Source organism: Protopterus annectens, chromosome 16.part0, assembly GCF_019279795.1.
Source record: "Protopterus annectens isolate FY-2018-M chromosome 16.part0, PAN1.0, whole genome shotgun sequence".
NCBI lineage: Eukaryota > Metazoa > Chordata > Ceratodontiformes > Protopteridae > Protopterus > Protopterus annectens.
This window is the reverse complement of record NC_056750.1, coordinates 522117662-522137133: the sequence shown is the minus strand read 5'-3', so window position 1 is coordinate 522137133 and position 19472 is coordinate 522117662. Positions and strand designations below refer to the sequence as shown.

General features: G+C 39.5%; 1 protein-coding gene across 2 annotated transcripts in view; it reads left to right on the top strand.

The window, feature by feature from the left end:
- Nucleotides 1-19472, top strand: part of LAMC3 (laminin subunit gamma 3) — a 4228426-nt gene that overhangs the window by 4162037 nt on the left and 46917 nt on the right. The gene's annotated exons all lie outside the window — the stretch shown is intronic.

The following is a 19472-nucleotide window of genomic DNA, read 5'->3' as shown; positions in this document are numbered from 1 at the left end:
TTATGGAAAAAGGCAACTGGATGTGCTTTGTAGACCTCCAGGATGCATATTATCATGTAGAAATGGACAAATGCTCCAGGAGGTTTCTGTGTTTCCAGCTGAGAGCCAGTTATTTCCAATTCAGAGCACTGCCCTTTGGACTCACCACAACCCCCTAGGTGTTAACCAAATGCATGGCAATGGTTGCAGCTCATTTCAGACTGCAGGGCTTTCGAGTTTTTTCATACCTCAATGACTGACTCCTTACTGCTACCACCAGGCGTCAGTTAGAATAGGCAAGAAATTACAGTCCACCTCTGTACATCTCTAGACATAACAATAAATTTTGAAAAGTCAAGCTTACAACCTTCTCAGCAGTTAGACTTCATCAAAACCTGCTTAGACACAGTCACAGGAATTGCTTCTCTTCATCCAGAAAGACTACAATGCATCAGATTCCAAGTCTGTCAAATTCTAAGAAATGACAGAGCTCCAGCAGAATTAGTCCTAAAAGCATTAGGCTCAGTGGCAGCAGCAATAACTCTTGTCCCCTTAGCAAGATATCACATGAGAATCTTGCAATAGTTACTTGCCTCCAAGTGGTCTCTGATTCATCAATCACTGTCTTACCTAATTGTGATTACCAGTCGCTGCAAACAGGATCTTTCATGGTGGCTCCATTCCAGCCAGATTCTCTTAGGGCGACTATTCATTCTTCCACAACCCCATACCATAGTGATTACAGATGCTTCCCAGACAGGGGGGGGTGCATTCCAAGGCATGTGGTCCCAGCTAGAGGCCAACTTGCACATCAATTTTCTGGAGATGAGGGCAGTTTTCTTAGCATTGCAACCATTCCAGGATGTCCTTCCTCTGAGAACAGTAGCAATTCAAATGGAGAACATGTCAGTAGTTTGGTATATCAACAAGCAAGGGGGAACCAAATCTTACTCGAGACGCCTCAGAATTTGGCACTGGGCGATTTCTTCCAACTGCTTTCTCACAGTGATGCACATTCCAGGGAGCACTAACGTGATAAGGGACAAGCTGAGCAGAACTACTCTCATGCTCAAGAGTGGTCTCTCAATCCTGTAGTGACGAACAAGATTTTTCATCACTAGGCCCAACCTTCCTGCAATCTTTTTTCCTCACATTTGAACAACAAGTGCAGAAGTTACTTTGCCCTAATTCCCCTACTGGGGGAGTCACCCAGAGATGCTCTCCTTCACGATTGTCCCCCAGTCTTCTCTATGCCTTTCCTCCAACTCCCTTGATATCGCAATTTCTAAAGGAGACCAAGAGGACAGAGAACTCAGTAATCTTCATTGCTCCTTTCTGGCCTTGACAGGTTTGGTTTCCCTTTCTCTGGCCTCACCTTTTTCAGAAACCAGGGATTCTGGACCCAGCTCCAGATCTGCTGTCTCATCTGGAAGGCATAGTTAATCCGAATCTCCAACATCTCAAGCTCACTGAGAGACTTCTCCAATTCCCATGATTGCCAGGCATACTTCCCTATCCTCTCCTGTCCGACAAATTATTGTGGCTCATCACAAACCCTCGACTAGGAAACTTTATCAAAGTAAATGGGAAAAATTTGCAAACTGGGCCCTTAACAACAAGCTTGACCCTTATTCGAGCTCAGTTAATAAGGTTTTGGATTTCCTAGCCAACCTCGACCAATCTGGTTCCTCTACATCAACAATTAAAGTTCATCTAGAGGCAATTTTTAAATTTCATATGGGATTTGATGGCTCATCTTTAATGTGAGACAAACTTTACAAAGCATTTTTAAAGGGACTCCTGATGTTAAGACCTCCATTTTAAGAACCAATTCCTCCTTGGGATCTAACAATAGTCCTACAGTCATTTACTTCATTTCCCTTTGAACCATCAGTGACTTGTAACTTAAAGCTTTTATCTTGGAAAACATTATTTTCACTGGCTATTACATCTGCCAGAAGAGTATCTGAACTTCAGGCCTTATCCTGCATACCTCCGTACTTAATATTCCAGAAGGATAGAGTTGCCGTCAGGACCAATCCATCCTTTTTGCCAAAGGTAGTTTCAGAAGCTAATATAAATCAGACACTTTAATTGCCAGTTTTCTGCCACAGACAACTATGTTTTTACCTTCACAGAACAAAGGATTTCAGAAAATCTGACCAATTATTTTTTGCATTTTCTTCTCTATCTTTAGGTAATCCAGTTTCAAAGGTTGCCTTGGCAAAATGGTTAGAGACAGTATTACTTTTATTTGTCAGTTGAAAGGGCTCCAACTTCCAAGCCCAGTTAAAGCACATTCAACTAGAGCAATGGCAACTTCTGCAGTTTTTCATGCCAGAGCATCCTTAGATGATATTTGTGCAACGGCTACTTGGTCTTCTCCACATACCTTTAGCACTCATTACAAATTGGATCAGGTCTCTAGGGGACAGGGATCATTTGCTTCAATGGTGCTTAGTAATATTCTTCCATGAGATCTCCCAAGACTAAAGTAGCTGGGGACTCTGTCCCACAGTCAAGGACTGAGTGAAGATTGACAACATCAGATAAAGAAGTTATGTCTTGCCATAATGTTCCATCTGTGTTGTTGATCTTCACTAATCCTTGACATTCCCCACTCCTTCCCCCAACCTGAAACTCTTAGTGGACCAAATTTTCCATGGCTGGCTTCATATTAGGGACACATATCTGGTCTCAGATTATTGTGTCTATTATTATTACTACTGTTATTAGTAGTAGTATCATTTCTGATTTTCTGTCTGCCACTATGTTGGGCAAACTTAATCCGAGGTAATTTTGAGAAGGAGCATTGTGGGTAGAGCCTAGCTTGAGAGTTTGGAAGGCATGAGCTGAAGTAAACAGCCAAGTCAGTTCCGAGACTAGGAACCAAGCCCACAGTTAAGGATTAGTAAAGATTGACAACACATATGGAAGGTTATGGTAAGACATAACTTAATTTTCCCTGGCACCAGCCTGTTAAATATACTTGGTCTTGCAAGTAGTTAGGAACAGTGGTAAGTCCCTTGTGACATGGAGACATTATGATGCATCTTGTCATTGACACAATGAGCTGTGACCTGTGGTACTGCCATGATATTTTAGGGACCCCTTGTTTCACAAGTACATTATAGGTTAGCAAATTGATTTCAGTATAATTTTAGAATTGTATTAGTGTTTGTTTTGTTTACAAGGGTAGAACACTGATCCGTATGGATTTTTTTTGCTTTAGCCTCTGAGATTTTTGGATCTATATTGTAGATATAGGAGAATATGGCTTTAAACTGATGTTTTGTATGTTTTTGGTAATGTTTAAGTGGTACTGAAACAGCGTAGTTTGTTTTCACTAATATTATTAGTGGCATTGGACCATTGTGGTCTACGTTTTCACTAATCTTTAAGATATTGGTGCATTCAGTGTAGTTTGTTTTCACAAAACCTGGATACATACAAGTTGTTACAGACACCACTAGATGACTCAGTATTCTTAATGTTATTTGGACAAGGAAATGAACAACTATAAGCCTTGTAACTGTACCAACATCCTGAAATTAGGTAATTTAGGCCACTAATCCCACATGCTACTGTAGACATTTAGTATTGATATTACAGATGATTAATACATTTCAGAAAGCATTGTTAACAATATTTTTAAGCATTCAGTTTACCTAACTAGTACACTGACTGAGGTAGGTATGTTACCCAGTCACAAACTGTAATATCTGAAGAGACAGTGTTAAAGGCATTGAACAAGGTTTAACCTAATGAAGTATCTGTACCCGACAGATTAAATGGGAATTTGCTGAATAAAATATTGGATGTTGTTATCTTTTACTTTGCTTATTCATTCCAACACAGGTGCTCTCAGGATATGTGCCATTTAATTACAATTAAACCACAGTGGTCCCAGTCCATAAAGGAGACCATTTCAGCACTATTAACTACAGACCATTTAGTCTCAACAGTACTATATGCAAAACCTTTGAATGCAACTGTATTTTCTAACTTCATATTAAAGAATAATAACAATGTATTAGTGCATGGTTTTCTAGCTATTTGCTCCTGCAATGCTAGTGTACTCAGTTTTTACAACAGGATTCAAGCCATTGATGAATGTAATCTACCTTCATTTTGGTAAGACATTTGATACTGTCCCTTACCTCCCCTATAATTCAAACAGTTTTTTTCCACCATTGTTGCACTATGCATGCAGACATATTGTAAATGGGTCCCTTTCAAAGGATCAGAATTTCAGAACATTGAATCACTGGTCTGTGAAGACCAGATAATCAAAGTTTTGAAATATCGAACCCTGTGAATGGTGATCACTGTACAGTGCAGAACTCGAACTTTACCATTCTCTTCACTGTAGTGCGATGTTGGAATTGATATATTTAAGTAGCATGGGGTGCAGCCCCCCACTTGGAGGTTGCAGGGAGGCTTCCCCTCTGCAAAAATGTGAAATGAGAAGTTTTCTCGTTTTAGATTTGTTATTTGTAAGGTTCCAATATTTCAGAACTTCGATCATCTGGTCTTCGATGATCAGAGGTTCAGTGTTTTGAAATTTCAGTCCTTTGAAATAGACCCACTGTAAACACTTCCTACAACCACATACTTTCTCAAAGGAGTACATTAAACAACTTTCTATAATAACTATCTCTTATGTAAAACTAACTCTAAACCCAAACTTTGCATGATGTGGGATTTTTTTTTCTGTTGGGCATTCTCCTGCTTAGTTTCAGACAGAAATGGTTGCCTTCTGCTGTATTGTGTGTTTATGACTGAGATCCTGTCAAATTGGCTATCTGTCCTGTGTTGGGCAAAATTCTAGAAAAGTTAATCTGTGACCAAATAACACACCACCTGCAAAAGTACAGAATCATCTCATAGCCTGACAGGACCACAGTGAATTTTTTATCCCAGAGTATAAGTTAGAAAACCAATCTGAAGCACTTTTAAGTCATGCTTAACAGCTGGTTTTGGGAACAAGTCTGCAAGCCTGAGTCTGTTGCACAGAGACTCACAGTCTTATAATGTTCTTGAGTGAGTGTTGTTCATTAACATTTTAACATAATCGATTCATAACTGCCACACAACAGTTCACCTACAACAGTGCATTACCAAATTTATAGCTGCTTATTTAATTATTTCAGTTATTTGTGTCTTTGTTCTCTCCGTAATTATATTCATCCCTCATAGCATAGATTTTTTTCCTCCATTTCTCCTTTGTTCTTTTGTCTTTATACCCTCGTTCTCTTGCTACTGTATTCAAAGCAAAAAAAGGACAAGCAAATTGCTTTTATTTCCTAAAAGTGTGAATGAAGTATGATGGAGCTTGGTATCACTGTTCATAATCCATCTCATGCTCTTCTATTATTTATTAAATACAGGTGTATACCTATTAATTGCTTAAGATGAGTTATTCATCTCTGAATTTGTTAAAGCCTGCATGATTGAAAATAAAACACAACCCTGGTTTTAAAGGTAGCATTTTGTCAGTTCAGGTCGTTGGTAATGTCACCTGGCATTCAGCAAACTTAGCATCATAGTAATAAAGACTTGGGTCGAGGAGGCTGAACCCCCTGCACTGGGGTATGAAGACGCATACTTCCCAGAAAAAAAAAAACTAATATTTCTTTTTGTTCATGCACATTTGTCACTGGGAGTATCAGCAGATCTAATTGTAGCTCTTCAGTAAATAGTATGCATCCTTTAATGATCAACACACTTTCTATAGGTCTTGATGTCCTCTGGATCACTTCATAATTGTGCTAAGTGAAGTTTTTGTATATGGGTCTCCACTGAGAGAGAATTGTACCCCGATGAAAATTTCCAGTCAACAAATAAATATCAGACAATAGCTATCCTTAGTGTCTCTGCAATGCAAGAGCATATTTATAAGTATTCCAAGCATTTCAAAAATTATAATCCAAGCCTGAAATTTAAACAGTACTCCAGTCTGAGTCTATATAAACAAAAAAAGCTCTTCTGTGTATAATGGAAATCAATATCCTTGTGTGGCTTTCTCTTTACTTTTAGTTTTAACATGTACAGATAAGCAAACATTAACATTCATGTTGGGTTATTCTGGAGGAAATTATTCTACATTTTATTAAGTATAGTACTGATGACATAGAAAGATTAATGTTTGCTTTCTGGTTTATGATGTTCAGTAAATGAAAAATGCAAATTAATGTAATTTATATGTATTGTTGATGAATATTTTTTTTTCTTATGGCAGGTTCTTTGGGTAACAGCTGTCTCTTTTCAGATTTTATTGTTTCTAGAAAATCCATAGTCTATCTTATTAACATAGCCAAGCTTCTATTTGTGGGTAGCTGTTACAGGATTCAGCATCACTAGAAATGTGTGCCCAGATGCACTGCTGCAAAATGAGATGAAAAACAAACCATGCTAACGTGAATGACCTCAGATTAAAAAAAAAACTAAAGGTAAATGTAAAAAGACAAACCTTCACTCAGCTGGAGAACATTAGACAAAGATTTCAATGAAATCAAAATTATCCACAATATTAATATTAGTTTATGCAGTTTGTTTGAAAGAATTCTTTAACTTAAGTTTCAGTATTTTAATGAAAACAAAATATTTTGAAATGTATTTTTAAAGAGAGCTGCTGACCATTACGTTGTTGGCAACATCCTGGCTAAGTGACTGCATCTAATTTCAAAACTGCTGTGTGTCTGTTATGTGATTTTCTAGGCTAACAGCCCTGTAGGCCTTTTTAAGCCTAGCCATGCTTTCCCCATTTATGTAACTTGATTTGATATTCCAGGTAATTAGAGTCTGAAATCATTACGATTTTATCTTATATACCTCCTTTCCAGTACTCAGCGTGGTTTCCGACCAAACCATAGCACCACCACTGCCTTACTCTCCTTTACAAACATTATCCTTCAGCATAAAAACAATGGCTATCTCTCCTCTGCTACTTTCCTAGACCTATCTAAAGCATTTGACATGGTCCCACACAAACAACTTATCTCTGTCCTCAATAACCTATCCTTCTCACAATCAGTCACCAACAGGTTTGAGAGTTACCTGTCTGACCGCCAACAATCCGTTGTATGGCAGAATGACATATCTCCCCAACTACCTGTCTCCATAGGGGTTCCCCAAGGATCCATCCTTGGACCCCTACTTTTCTCTGTTTACACCAATAATCTAGCCTCTGCCACCAAACATGGCACACTCATCCAATACGCAGAAGACTCTACCATCATCTGCTCAGCCCAGTCCCTACCCAAACTGCAAAAAGTCACACAGGAAGCCTTTTCCTCTGTTGAAACATGGGTATCCGATGCCCAATTAATACTCAACCCAAACAAAACTAAACTACTCATCTTCCAACCCACTAAACATACTCAAAACAACTCTCACTTTAACATCACAGCAAAAGACAACACCACTATATACCCAACTGAACACACCAAATTGCTAGGAGTGGAAATAGACAATAAAATAAAATTTGACATTCGCATATCCATGATCATAAAAAAAGTCCACAAAAAACTAGGAGCATTATACAGAAATAAACAATTTCTCACCAAAGCAGCAAAGATTTCAATAGCAAATCCCCACCTTATCTCCACCCTACTTTATGCCTCTCCAGTATATACCAACCTAAGGCAATGTGATCTAAACAAGCTAGAGACCTGCTACAACAAAATCGCAAAATTCGCCACAGGGGCATCCTACCGTAGTCACCACTGTCTCTCACTTGCTGAACTGGGCTGGCTTGAACTCCCTCACCTCCTTCAGTGGTATCAACTCTCACTCGCCCACAAACTAGTAAACCATCCACTAAATGTCCCATCCCTCCAGAATCTACTCCAACCCTATCGCACCACCAGACCACTAAGATCCAGCAACAAAAATCACTTGCAGATCACTAAAGCCAATAACTCTGCTGGTGAAGCACTATTCTCTTGCCATAGCCAAATTATGGAACTCACTCCCACCCACAATTACCTCCATACCATCATGCACCAACTTCAAAACTTTATTAAAAGTGCACCTAAAAACATGCTGGCTATGCCCTTGCAACTCCCACTCTAATATCATCCACCCCATCCAACTACTACCTTTCTTTCACCTCCACTAACTACCTTGATGATAGCAAGCTCAGATGCTCATAAGCCTAGTACTTATTATACAGCAGGAACTTCTCATTGTTACATTTGTTAATGCCTGTTATGTACTTCACAGATAAAGATTCTAGTTGTCTACTGATGTACTGTGTTCTTCATCTGTAAATATGTTGTAAGTAATTTCTATGTTAAATTGTAATCACCATGTAATCCAATGTAACTACTGTCTGTTTATTTTACTGTGGAGCTTTTCTCCCCGGGCCTCCGCTGAAAATGGACCCACGTCCAGTCGGACACTCCCGGTCAACAAATTTAAATAAATAAATAAAAATAAATAAATAAATTATATGGCTTAGGCCTTGGAGGTGGTGTTTGTCACAGCTGACATCAGTAATGCTGCTTTTGAATGATATTCATTTATTCAGCATTTGGACTGTGTACCTGCCTGTGTTTTTTTTTTTTTTTTTTTTAATGACAGGATACCTTTGTGAAAGGTGAGAGTCTTCATAAATAAATAGGAATTTAATCAAACTGTTTATTTGCTAACTAGATATTCTAAGCCTGTAACTCGTGTTTTCAGCCTCTCTTGATACTGTGATTCATGTACGACTGAAGTAGTGTGCTGGCTCCTGGAGGGTATAGATCGACAATAGCTACATCGTGAATGTTAGAACATGTACTGTCAAGGAATGTGCATGAGTGCATGTACTGTCAAGAAATGTGCATGAGCGGTATAAGTAGTCCTTGGATGTAAAATGATTAGGTAGACGAGTATATATTATGAAAAGGGAGATAATTTCTGTTCACTGACCATCTTATCTCCCAAATGGATTTATTGTAGTTAGTGATAATAGATGTAAATGTGGAGGAAATAGCATCACTTTTTATTAAAACAGTGTATAAATACAACATTTATATTCTGTACAGCATGATATCAATATATTTCTCTTAAAATTCATTATGTCGATGAGACGTATTGACATTTGTTTACTTTTCAACTGGTATGCAACCTTTAGGATTGGACTGTTTGGTTCAATTTTACACCCTTTGGAAGCTATTTATTAAATGGGTCATTGCCAGTGATTTCATTCCAGACTGGTTTCACTGTAATTCTGCAGTATTAGAACAGGTAGCAACATCTGGCTAGAGTAAATGTTTCTATAACTGTATATTCTAAGCATGCACATTGGCACTGTGGAAAATGTTATCTCACAGCAAGAGGCTCCCCTGGTTCTATTCTTGGCTGGGGTGCCTTCTGTGTTGAGTCTGCATGTCCTTCCCGTGTACATGTGGGTTTCCTCTGGGTGCTCCAGTTTCCTCCTACATTCCAAAGACATGCAGAAGATGGCTTGGACACTCTAAACTGGCCATAGGTGTGAATGTGCATATGAGTACCGGAAGAACTACCATGGCAGGGCTAGCCACCCAGTGGTGTAAACATCGGCTCTAGATTATTGTCACTGTTGAAGTGACACTCCGACCCCATGAACAAAAATGGAAAAGGGGTTGTGGATGGATGGATGCTTGCATGTCTTTAATACACTGACTCTTAACTTGGTTTTAAATTGTTCAGTTTAAAAGTAGTTAAATGTCAGATGTTATTCAGCACCACTATTGACCATCCACCTGTGTCGTAAAGCTTAAAATAAAAGTTAATACAATAAACTTTCCAATATATTTGATAGGCCTTTAGGAAGGCACTCAAACAGGTGATGGTAGCCATTTTCATACCAATGTTGAGGAGCAATCATGCATATGTGACATAGGGGCAGATGTGACTATTTCATCACCAGATGAGGGAGTTTGATTAATAAATGCTTTCACTGATAGAAAGATGGCAAGTGAACAAAGTACCATTATGACTGCTTAATTGATGGTCCCATCCAGAAGGTTGTTATCCCCATCAAAAAGATACAGAAAAAAATTGTAATAAATTATCTCTGTTGACTGAAATCATTTTATCATTTTCATAATATTAATGAGAATCTGCAATGACTTGCATATCACTGTTATTGTTAATAAATGAAATAGCACCTCTACATGAAGGTTGGCTAAAGTTTCAAAATAGTGTTCCATGATATGGGAATGAAGTGATTTAAACAGTATGATAAAAAGTATATTGCAAAAAAAATACTAAAAATGGATCCGTTACTAAAAAAGTTATGTTAATAAAAAGGGAGATGCTCTAGCTAAAACAATATCTGTCTGTAGTTGCAACTCATCTAAACCTTTAAAAAAGTTTAATGACTTCATTGGTAATAAATAAGTGCTTTAACTATCAGCTTTCCATTAGACAATGGGGGAACCTATTAGTAATACTCTTGGCAAACCTAAAGCATTTAATGATCATTTCAATAAATTTTCAAAGGGCAGTCAGTAGGCAAGTCTGGATATGAAATTCACTTTTTTTTAATTCTCTGATAATGTAATGAACCTTTCTGTTTTTCAAGATCGATTAGATTTCAGGTTCCTAAAACAGTTGCATGTTAAGTTATACCTTTTTGGCTTTTTCCAGCTTTCTCCTTGGCAAGCCCTTTGTTTGGAATGCCCTTACGATGGATAGCCATCTGAGTTCTTGAATCAGCACTTCAGGCTGGGTTGTGAGACTCTTAGGCTCACCCCTCCTTATCCACACATGTGAAGTTCAGGGACTCCTGTAATGTGTGAGCTGTAGTGCCTCCAACGGAACAGTTTTTTGAGGGCAATTATCTTTTGTCACTTAATGTAAGGATTTGTACTAGCACTGAAAGACTAAAGTTTTCTTTCATTGTATTGAATTTGATTCTTCAACCTGGAAAGCCACACATTCTAGAATTGAATATTCCTTTTTCTGTCCAGAAAGCTGTCTGCCCAGATAGTGGTTCTAGAAAGTTGTATTATACTCCGTGTGCCTTTTACCTGTAAGAATGGTCCTGAGAGAGCCTTGACTATTAACTGTGAAGGCAGCCTTTGAGAGGTGCTTCTTTTTCCTTCCTTCCCTTTCATCTCCTGAGCAGTTATTAATTATTTCCTACCTGCTCATATTCACTTTCACTGTTTGTGGGAAGATTTTTCACCTTTTATATTTACTCCTGCTTTGCTGCTAATCACTACTCTAGAAGGTTTATTCCTTGTAAAATGTTCTTCTGCATCCCATTTTGACCAGCCTAATGCAATGTTACACTCAACGCATATGGATTTGTTCTGCTGCATTTTTTGTGATAGCAGAGTTTATATTTTTTTCCTATCCTCAGTAACCAGGGCACCAGCATTACATAACAGAAAAGCTCATTGGCTCCCTGTTATGTACAGGAATTTATAAAAAATGTATTTAGTCTTTATTCAAGTAGCAGGACTGGCCAGCATTGTTTGCTGATTGCTTTTGTGTTACTCTACTGCTAGAAGGACATATCTGTTCATACAAGAAAGCATTAAATCTTTTTTTCCCTTTTAAGGCTACATTTGTTCTTGCTTTGCAGTACTCGGACATACATATTGACCATCTCCTCTGCAGTGCTAGCCTGTCTCGTTACTGATCTGCTCACTTTCCCTTACATTTGCCTTGCCCTTGTTGATTGTTCTATTGCATTACTGGCCATTATCGCTCATCTAGTATTTAGCACTTCCATGTTTTAACTTTCTGTTGTCTTACCAGCTCAGTTAATCATCCCTGGCCTCTTCCAGTTCTTCTCTTGGTAATCCTTGTTTAGAATCTTCTTATGGTGGATATATATGTATGTATAATGTGTGTGTGTGTGTGTGTGTGTGTGTGTGTGTGTGTATGTATCTTTATATATATATATATATATATATATATATATACATATGTATTTATATATATATATATATATATATATATATATATATATATATATATATATATATAATTTAGGAACTATAACTTAAGGTATATTTCTTCTCATAAATTACTCCCTTTTGTAATACAGTTTTCCTTTGACTTCTGTAACTGTTCTGGAATCAGCTGAGTCTCATCTTGAACTGTACAGTTGATTAAACTTTAGCAAATAAATAATGCATCATTTTACATGCTGCTTTTGAGGTGCAGAAGCAGGGCAGTAATTTTACACTTGCTTGGTTTATTGGCTGATAGCAACACTGTGGGCTATTTGCCTTCCTGTACCTTTGTTATTTCAGTGTTCACAAGCTACAGCAATTGATTGTTTTTTGCATTTTTTGTGAGCTCAGTTGGTCAGCCTTAGTATGGTGCACCGTACTGTGCCAGCTCTGAATTGTTCCTTTACACTACCTCAGTTCCAACCCGTCCTCTGGCCACTTTATTTTTAATGTACAACTCCTCCTCTCCATATTCAGATCCCTAATTGGATGGCGTCCAATCTATAATAAATAAATATCTATGAAAATAAACACATTTTGGACTGCTTCTCAAAATGTGGAATCACTCCTTATCAGCTAATTTTTTCTTACTTCTCCCCATATTACTCAACTATGCAAACAAGCCAATAACAGTAACCCCTTCTCATTACCAGTAAACACATTATTCCCCAACACATCTAATCCCCAAATACAAACACAGCTAACCAGACCACTCACTCACCACTGAAATGCATGAATACTAAAAAAAAAAAATGTCCCCCAAATCTCCTTCAGCAATCAAAACACACACCTTAAGGTGCCTAAACTCAACAAAGAAACCTAAAGCCTTAAACCTTGCTTCTCACTTCTAAGCAGCAATAATGAACCCAGTCCAAGTCTCCAGCTTCATCTGTCTTACAAAACAACTCGGACACACGTATTGCTTGCTTAATGAATTCTGTAAGACACAAATAAAAACAACTAGATTCTTTTTTGATCTGCCACATCCCAGATAAAATAACTTTTAACAGAATGCTGGGTAAGAGAGCTCAACCCAGTCTAATCCACTTTCTTCTACCAGTTAAAATTACATTAGCATTCCCAGACTAGGAAAAAGAATAGACCGAAACAACATTTGTGTTTAAATCATCTCTCCAAATATCTTGTCCCTCATCAGATAAAAATTCAAAATGACCACCGAACTGTTCACATACTATGAAATGCTCATACCCTACACGTGAGAGCAACCTGCCTCCCTCCCTCTGCCAACTAACACAAATTCCAAAATCATGCAAAACAAGTAATCTACTGTATACCAAACAATAAGTACATGATCATTCTATTCCATACCTCTCAGTACACCTAAAACTAAGACAAATGAAATACTCACTGACTTGGGCTTGATACAAGTCTTTAGTAAACTCACCAGACTACTGATTTTCTTCGTGTTTCACTGTTGCAGTCATCGCATTTGGGTTATCTGCTTGCAGTAGCCCTCAGTCGGCCTGATTATCAAAGTCTTGGGTCCTGTGTTGGTTGCTGTCTAATCTTCCATGACGTCAGGTAGTCAGGGGTATAAAGCATGCAGCCGATGCCATTACATCAGTTTTTCTTGCCCCAGATGTCAGGTGCCCCCCTAATGGGAAGCAATTATATATATATATATATATATATATATATATATATATATATATACAAGGTTATACCTCCAACAAAAAAAGCAAATACACCAAAAAGCTTTTAAGCATAGTAAAAAGGAATAGCGGTATAGCCAAAAGAAGTCAGGGGGCAGGAGGGAGGGTAACCAGGACTGCAACAGTGAATACTCTCGAACATCTACATTTATGGTAAGTGTACACAACTGTACTATGTTCTTAGTGTTTCACTGTTGCAGTCATCACATTTGGATAGATTCCCAAAGCTAAGGATGGGATGAGGAATTTAGATAGCATTAGGACTAGCTATGAGGCCCTGCAAGACTGCAGTGGCAAAACCAGCTCTGGATTTAGAGAAAATTGGCAAATGGTAATGCTTGGTGAAAGTATGTACAGAACTCCAGATAGCAGCTTCTAGGATGTCCCTGGAAGGAACATCTCTGAGAAAAGCTGCAGAGGTAGATGCAGCCCTGGTTGAATGTGGTCTTATCCCCTGTGGGATAGGTTTTCCACGGTGCTTATAGCAGAAATGAATGCAATGGCCTATCCATTTAGAAATGGTTTGCTTTGAAATTAAATTCCCCTCTGCCCCTGCAGCAAATGCCACCAGCGGCTGTTCAGATTTCCTCAGAGGTTTATTTCTGTCCAAGTAAAATCTATGTTGTCTGTGCACATCTAAGGAGTGCAGTATCTGTTCCCCTTTGTGCTGTGCATTAGAAAAGAAGGTTGGCAAATGAATGGATTGATTAAGAGCCACACTGGATACTACCTTGGGCATGAAGAAGGGATTGGTCCTGAGGGACACCCTGTCCACATGAAAGATGATGAAAGGCTCCACTGCCATAAGGGCCTGTAATTCAGACACCCTTAAGTGATGGCTAAAAGGAAGGCTGTTTTCCAAGAAAGGAATTTTAACTCTGCACTTGCAGCTGGCTCAAAAGGAGGTAGAGTGAGTTTTTCCAATACAAAGTTAAGGTCCCAGGCTGGATTTGGGGATCTCCTGGGTGGTCTTAAGTTTTTGGCCACTCTGAGGAACTGCTTGAGCAGTGGATGAGAGAAGAGAGGTGGTTCTGTGTTGAAATGAGCTGAAATGACTGAGGCATGAATTTTGATGGAGGTAAATGAAAGGCCCTTGTGAAGCATCTCAGTTAAGTATTGAAGAATCTGAGGTAAACTGGGCGCTGCTGTGCCCATCCCCTGAGTTTTATTCCAGGAACAGAATATTTTCCATTTTTCAGCATACGATTTTCTAGTACTAGGCCTCCTTGCCTCCAGAATGACATCCAACACTTGTTTACTGAGGGATGGTAACGGAGAGATCAGGTAATTAGCCAGGCTGCCAGGTTGGTGCAATCAGTATCATCCTTGGTTTGTCCTGTTTGATCTTTAGTAGTAGTACCTTGGAGAGGAGAGACAGAGGAGGAAAGGCATAAACTGATAGATTTTTCCAGGTGAAGGACATGGCATCCACTTTCCAAGCTTGTTTGTGGGGAGTCCTTGTGGAGAAGTTGTCCAATTCGTAGTTCTGGTGGGAGGCAAACAGGTCTATATCTGGGCTCCCCCATTTGCTTATCAACATGTTGAATGTCTTTGGTTCCAGTTTCCACTCATGTGGGTCTATGAGATTTCTGCTTAGTTCATCTGCCAGTGTATTTAACTTTCCTGGCAGGAATTGAGCCTGTAGGTGCACTTGGTAGCTCAAGACTGTGTTCCACAGAGCCATGGCTAGTCTGCAGAGAGGATATGAGTGGGTTCCCCCCTGCTTGTTTATGTACAACATAACAGTGGTGTTGTCCATCCTTACCATTAATTGCCCTGGAAGAATGTGGTCGAAGGCTGTCAGAGTATTCTGTACAGCTAACATTTCTTTTTGATTGATATGTAGGTGTATTTGACTTGGGTTCCATTTCCCTGAATGCACTTCCCTGCCAAGTGAGCCCTCCATGCATAGTCTGATGTGTCTGTTGTTAGGGTTTGGGTGGCAGGGGGTAGAGTGAATGGCAGTCCCTTGTTTTGGTGGCAGGCCTCTGCCCACCAAAGGAACTCTAACTGTAGGCAAGGTATGATAGGAATCATTGCTTTGAGATCCTGAGGAATTTTGACACCATAGGCTTTTTCAATACCATTATAGTTTCCTGATATGCAGTCTTGCATATGAAATTAGGAGAATGCAGGAGGCCATGAACCCCAAGGCTTTCAGTATTTGTCTTGCAGATAGCAGGGTTTTTGTGGCCATTAGTTTGAAGTAAGCTGTCAAATGAACTTGTTTCTCTGGCATAAGGAAAGCCATCTGGGAAGTTGTGTTCAAGCTTTCTCCCAGGAATACAATTTGTTGACACAGTACAAGATGTGATTTTTTTTCATTTATGGTGTACCCCAGACAAGTGAGCACCTTTTGTACAAATGTCAGATGATTCAAAAGTATGTCCTGGCTTTCTGCCTGAATTAGACAATCATCCAGGTATGGGTATATTTGAATATTTCTTTGCCTGCAAAATGCAATGACTGGAGCTAGGTACTTTTTGAATATCCTAGGTGCAGTAGATAAGCCAAAGGGCATTGCAGAGAACTGATAGTGCATGTAGCCTGCTTTGAAGCGTAGGTATCTTCTGCAAGATTCCCTGATTGGGATGTGCAGGTAGGCTTCCTTTAAATCCAGTGTTGCCAACCAGGCATCCTTGCCTAGCATAGGAAACAACTGGTGAAGAGTTAGCATCTTGAATTTTGGGATCATCAAAAAGGTGTTTAGAATAGAGAGATCCAGGATAGAACACCATGTGTTGTCTTTTCTGGGCACCAGGAAATGTCTTGAGTAAAAACCTTGTCCCCTTTCCTCTTCTGGGACAATGTCAATAGCCCTTATACTTAAGAGAGAGAGTACTTGCTTTTGAGCCTCTGCCCACTGATTTGGGGGTAAAACTAGCCAACTGTTTGGGGTTGGTAAAGTGTGGAAGTGGAATCTGTATCCTTGGGAAACTATATTTAAAACCCATTTGTCCTGGGTAATGGGTTCCCAGTTTTTTGCCTGCAGAGCACTCTTTCCCCCTAAAGGAGCAGTCAGTTGAGAAGGGCTTGGAAGTTTTAAAGTTAAGTCATTGAGACATTTTACCATAGGGGGGAGTCTTACTACTCCCTGATTTGGAAGTGGGAGCCCCCCCACTGCTTAGTCCTGTGCGTACCTAGGAACTGATGCCTGGGTGTTCTGCCGGTTCTGGGTTTGGACTAAGAAGGCCTGGAATTGGCAGGAAAGGACCAATTCTTAGAGGGCCAATGCCTACTAAATCTTGGAGGCTGTACTTGCAGGAAATCTTTAACAGTTTGCATAGATTTAGCTTTTTCCTCCATCTTTGTAAGTACTTCTTCTGCTTTGTTGCCAAACAGGCAGTCCTGGTTTAAGGGAGCATCCAGCAATTTAGCTTTAACATGATCTGGCAAAGATTGCTCCTTAAGCCAAGCATGCCTTCTAAGCACAGACGCAGTGACAGCAGCCCTGCAAGACATCTCTAGTGAATCAAAACCACATGCAAAGTATGTTTTCCAACTTGTTCAGCAGAATGCATTAAATCCTGTAAATCCTTATTTTCAGCACAGTCAGGAATCAATATCATTTTCTGTTTAAGCAATCCAGTAATATGCTGCTGATACTTTAACATATGAAACTGACAGTTTAAGGCCCTAATGGCCAAGGTTGCAGAAGTGTATACCTTCTTACCTCATCTATCTAGTACCCTGGAATCTCTATCAGAGGGGGTAGGATTTTTGGCAGTAGTAGCCTTAATGCCCTTGGGTCCCTGTTAAATGGTCTCAGGATCCACAGTAGGATTTTTAAAGAGGAACTTTTGAGAGTCAGGAACCCTGTAATATCTATCTGGTTTTATGGGAGCAGGAAGTAAGGAGTCAGGGGCCAAGCTAGATTCCGAAAAGGCATCATCAGCAATGTCCAGTACAGGGGGGATAGCTAAAGACCTGTGTGTTGGGGCAGGAGTAAGAAATGCCAAAGCCTCTTTTTAGAATCAGAGTAATCCTGGCTTTCTCAGTGAAAATGCTCCCTAAGAGTATGCAAGGTTACACCAAAAGAGAAATCCTCTGGAGGGGAAGCAGAGGGAATAGAGTCCTCTGCATCAGAATCCTCATAGGTAGATAAGGGTAAATCCTGGTCATCAGAGGAAGCAGAAATTCCAGAATCCTGATCAGAAGTATCATAAGCAAATTCAGTCCTAGGTCTCTTAGAGGGGGATGGTTGGCTTCCACTGATTAAAATAATAAGGTCTTCAGCCATTCTTATCATTTGTTTTTTAGGCATAAAGGCCTGACCATGCGGTCTGTGTGTCGGTTTTCTAGGCATGGATCGAGTTTTAGGCCTTGAAGAAGAAGATGGCATTGGTTTAATATGCAAGTCAGTAGGCCTAAATGCACCCTCAGAAGCCGGTGCCTGCACAAGCATCTCGGGGCATACTGGACACCGAATTGGTCTCAATAGAGGCCTGCGAATCTGATGTAGTGGATATCAGGGGCTGTGAAAGCGCCTCACTGAGTACCAGCGAACTGGCGACTAGCTTAGGAGAAGCGTCGTTGGCAGCTTTGGACCTAGGTGGCCTGTCTCTGTCTTTATCTTTGTGTTTTTTTTGGAATGTCGGTAGTCAGGTGGCTTACCGAAGCCATATCAGGGTAATTGAACCGAGTACCAAAATATTTAGAAGTGTAAATATACCGACGACGAATAGTTCATTGTTTAAATAAGGCACAAAACCGACAGCAAGGTACATCGTGGCCAGGGCTTAGGCAAGGAATACAGTACGAATTAAAATCTTTAGGAGGTATTTGCTTTCCACAAGATTTTTACTGACATTGGTTTAAAGCAAGAAAAAGTTTCCCCAACGGGGTACTTAGCTTTAGTTGAAGACTTTGGTTCTGAAACTCGAAAACGAAAATTTCAGGAGTCGGCCAACTGGCACTTGCGAACTGCTTCTGCTTCGAGCACCGCACGGCAAGAAAAGACTGATCTGCAAGCAGATAACCCAAATGTGATGACTGCAACAATTAATACACTCATGCATCTACGTTTATGGTAAATGTACACAACTGTACTTCATTTCAACACTGCCTTTCAGATGTAATTGGGTTCTTAAACCCAGAGCATCTGTTATTACCCACCCCTTATGATAATGTGACAACATAATTCTCTCCTTCTCACTACTCATTGGCTGTTGACAGTAAGCACATAAGTAACATTTTGCAAAGTCTCGCCCCTTAAAGTACTTACCAGGCTAATGGATCTTTAATGCTAAGTGTACTGATACAGTTTGCACTGATTTTAATTTCAAATGAGTATTTTTTTTTTACTGTAATTAGTTTACTGGTTCTTGCTGGTGGCAGAAGAAGGTTTCTAGGCTAGCTGTTTTGTACTGAAATTAAAATACCACCCAAACATTATGCTAAAATTGCACTCCAAGCAGTCATAGTTGCCTTGTCTGTAGAATCATTCCTGTTAGCATCATGGACCAGAATTTCTCCTCAACTTCTCTAGAGCCTGATTGAGTTGGGTATCTTGAGACAGTGTAAGAATTGTCTCATACTGTCTGATTAACATCAGTTACTCAAACAACATAACACTGTGTGAGAAATGTACATATATAATATCATTTAAGGTAAAAATCACATACACAGTAAACTCAAACACCAAAATTGTCAGCAATACACCATATATCACATCTCTTCAAGGCCGTCACAATACACACAATGCATGATATGGTGAGTTTCTAAAGATCAACACACGTAGGCCTCAAAATCCTCCAAAATACAATATAAGCCACAAACCACACTCAGCATATTAAGCCTAATTCCTCACATAGCACAAGAAGTCCCAAAGACACAGATGCTGAGCCCATAAGGCAGGCATCAACCCAACTAAACATTC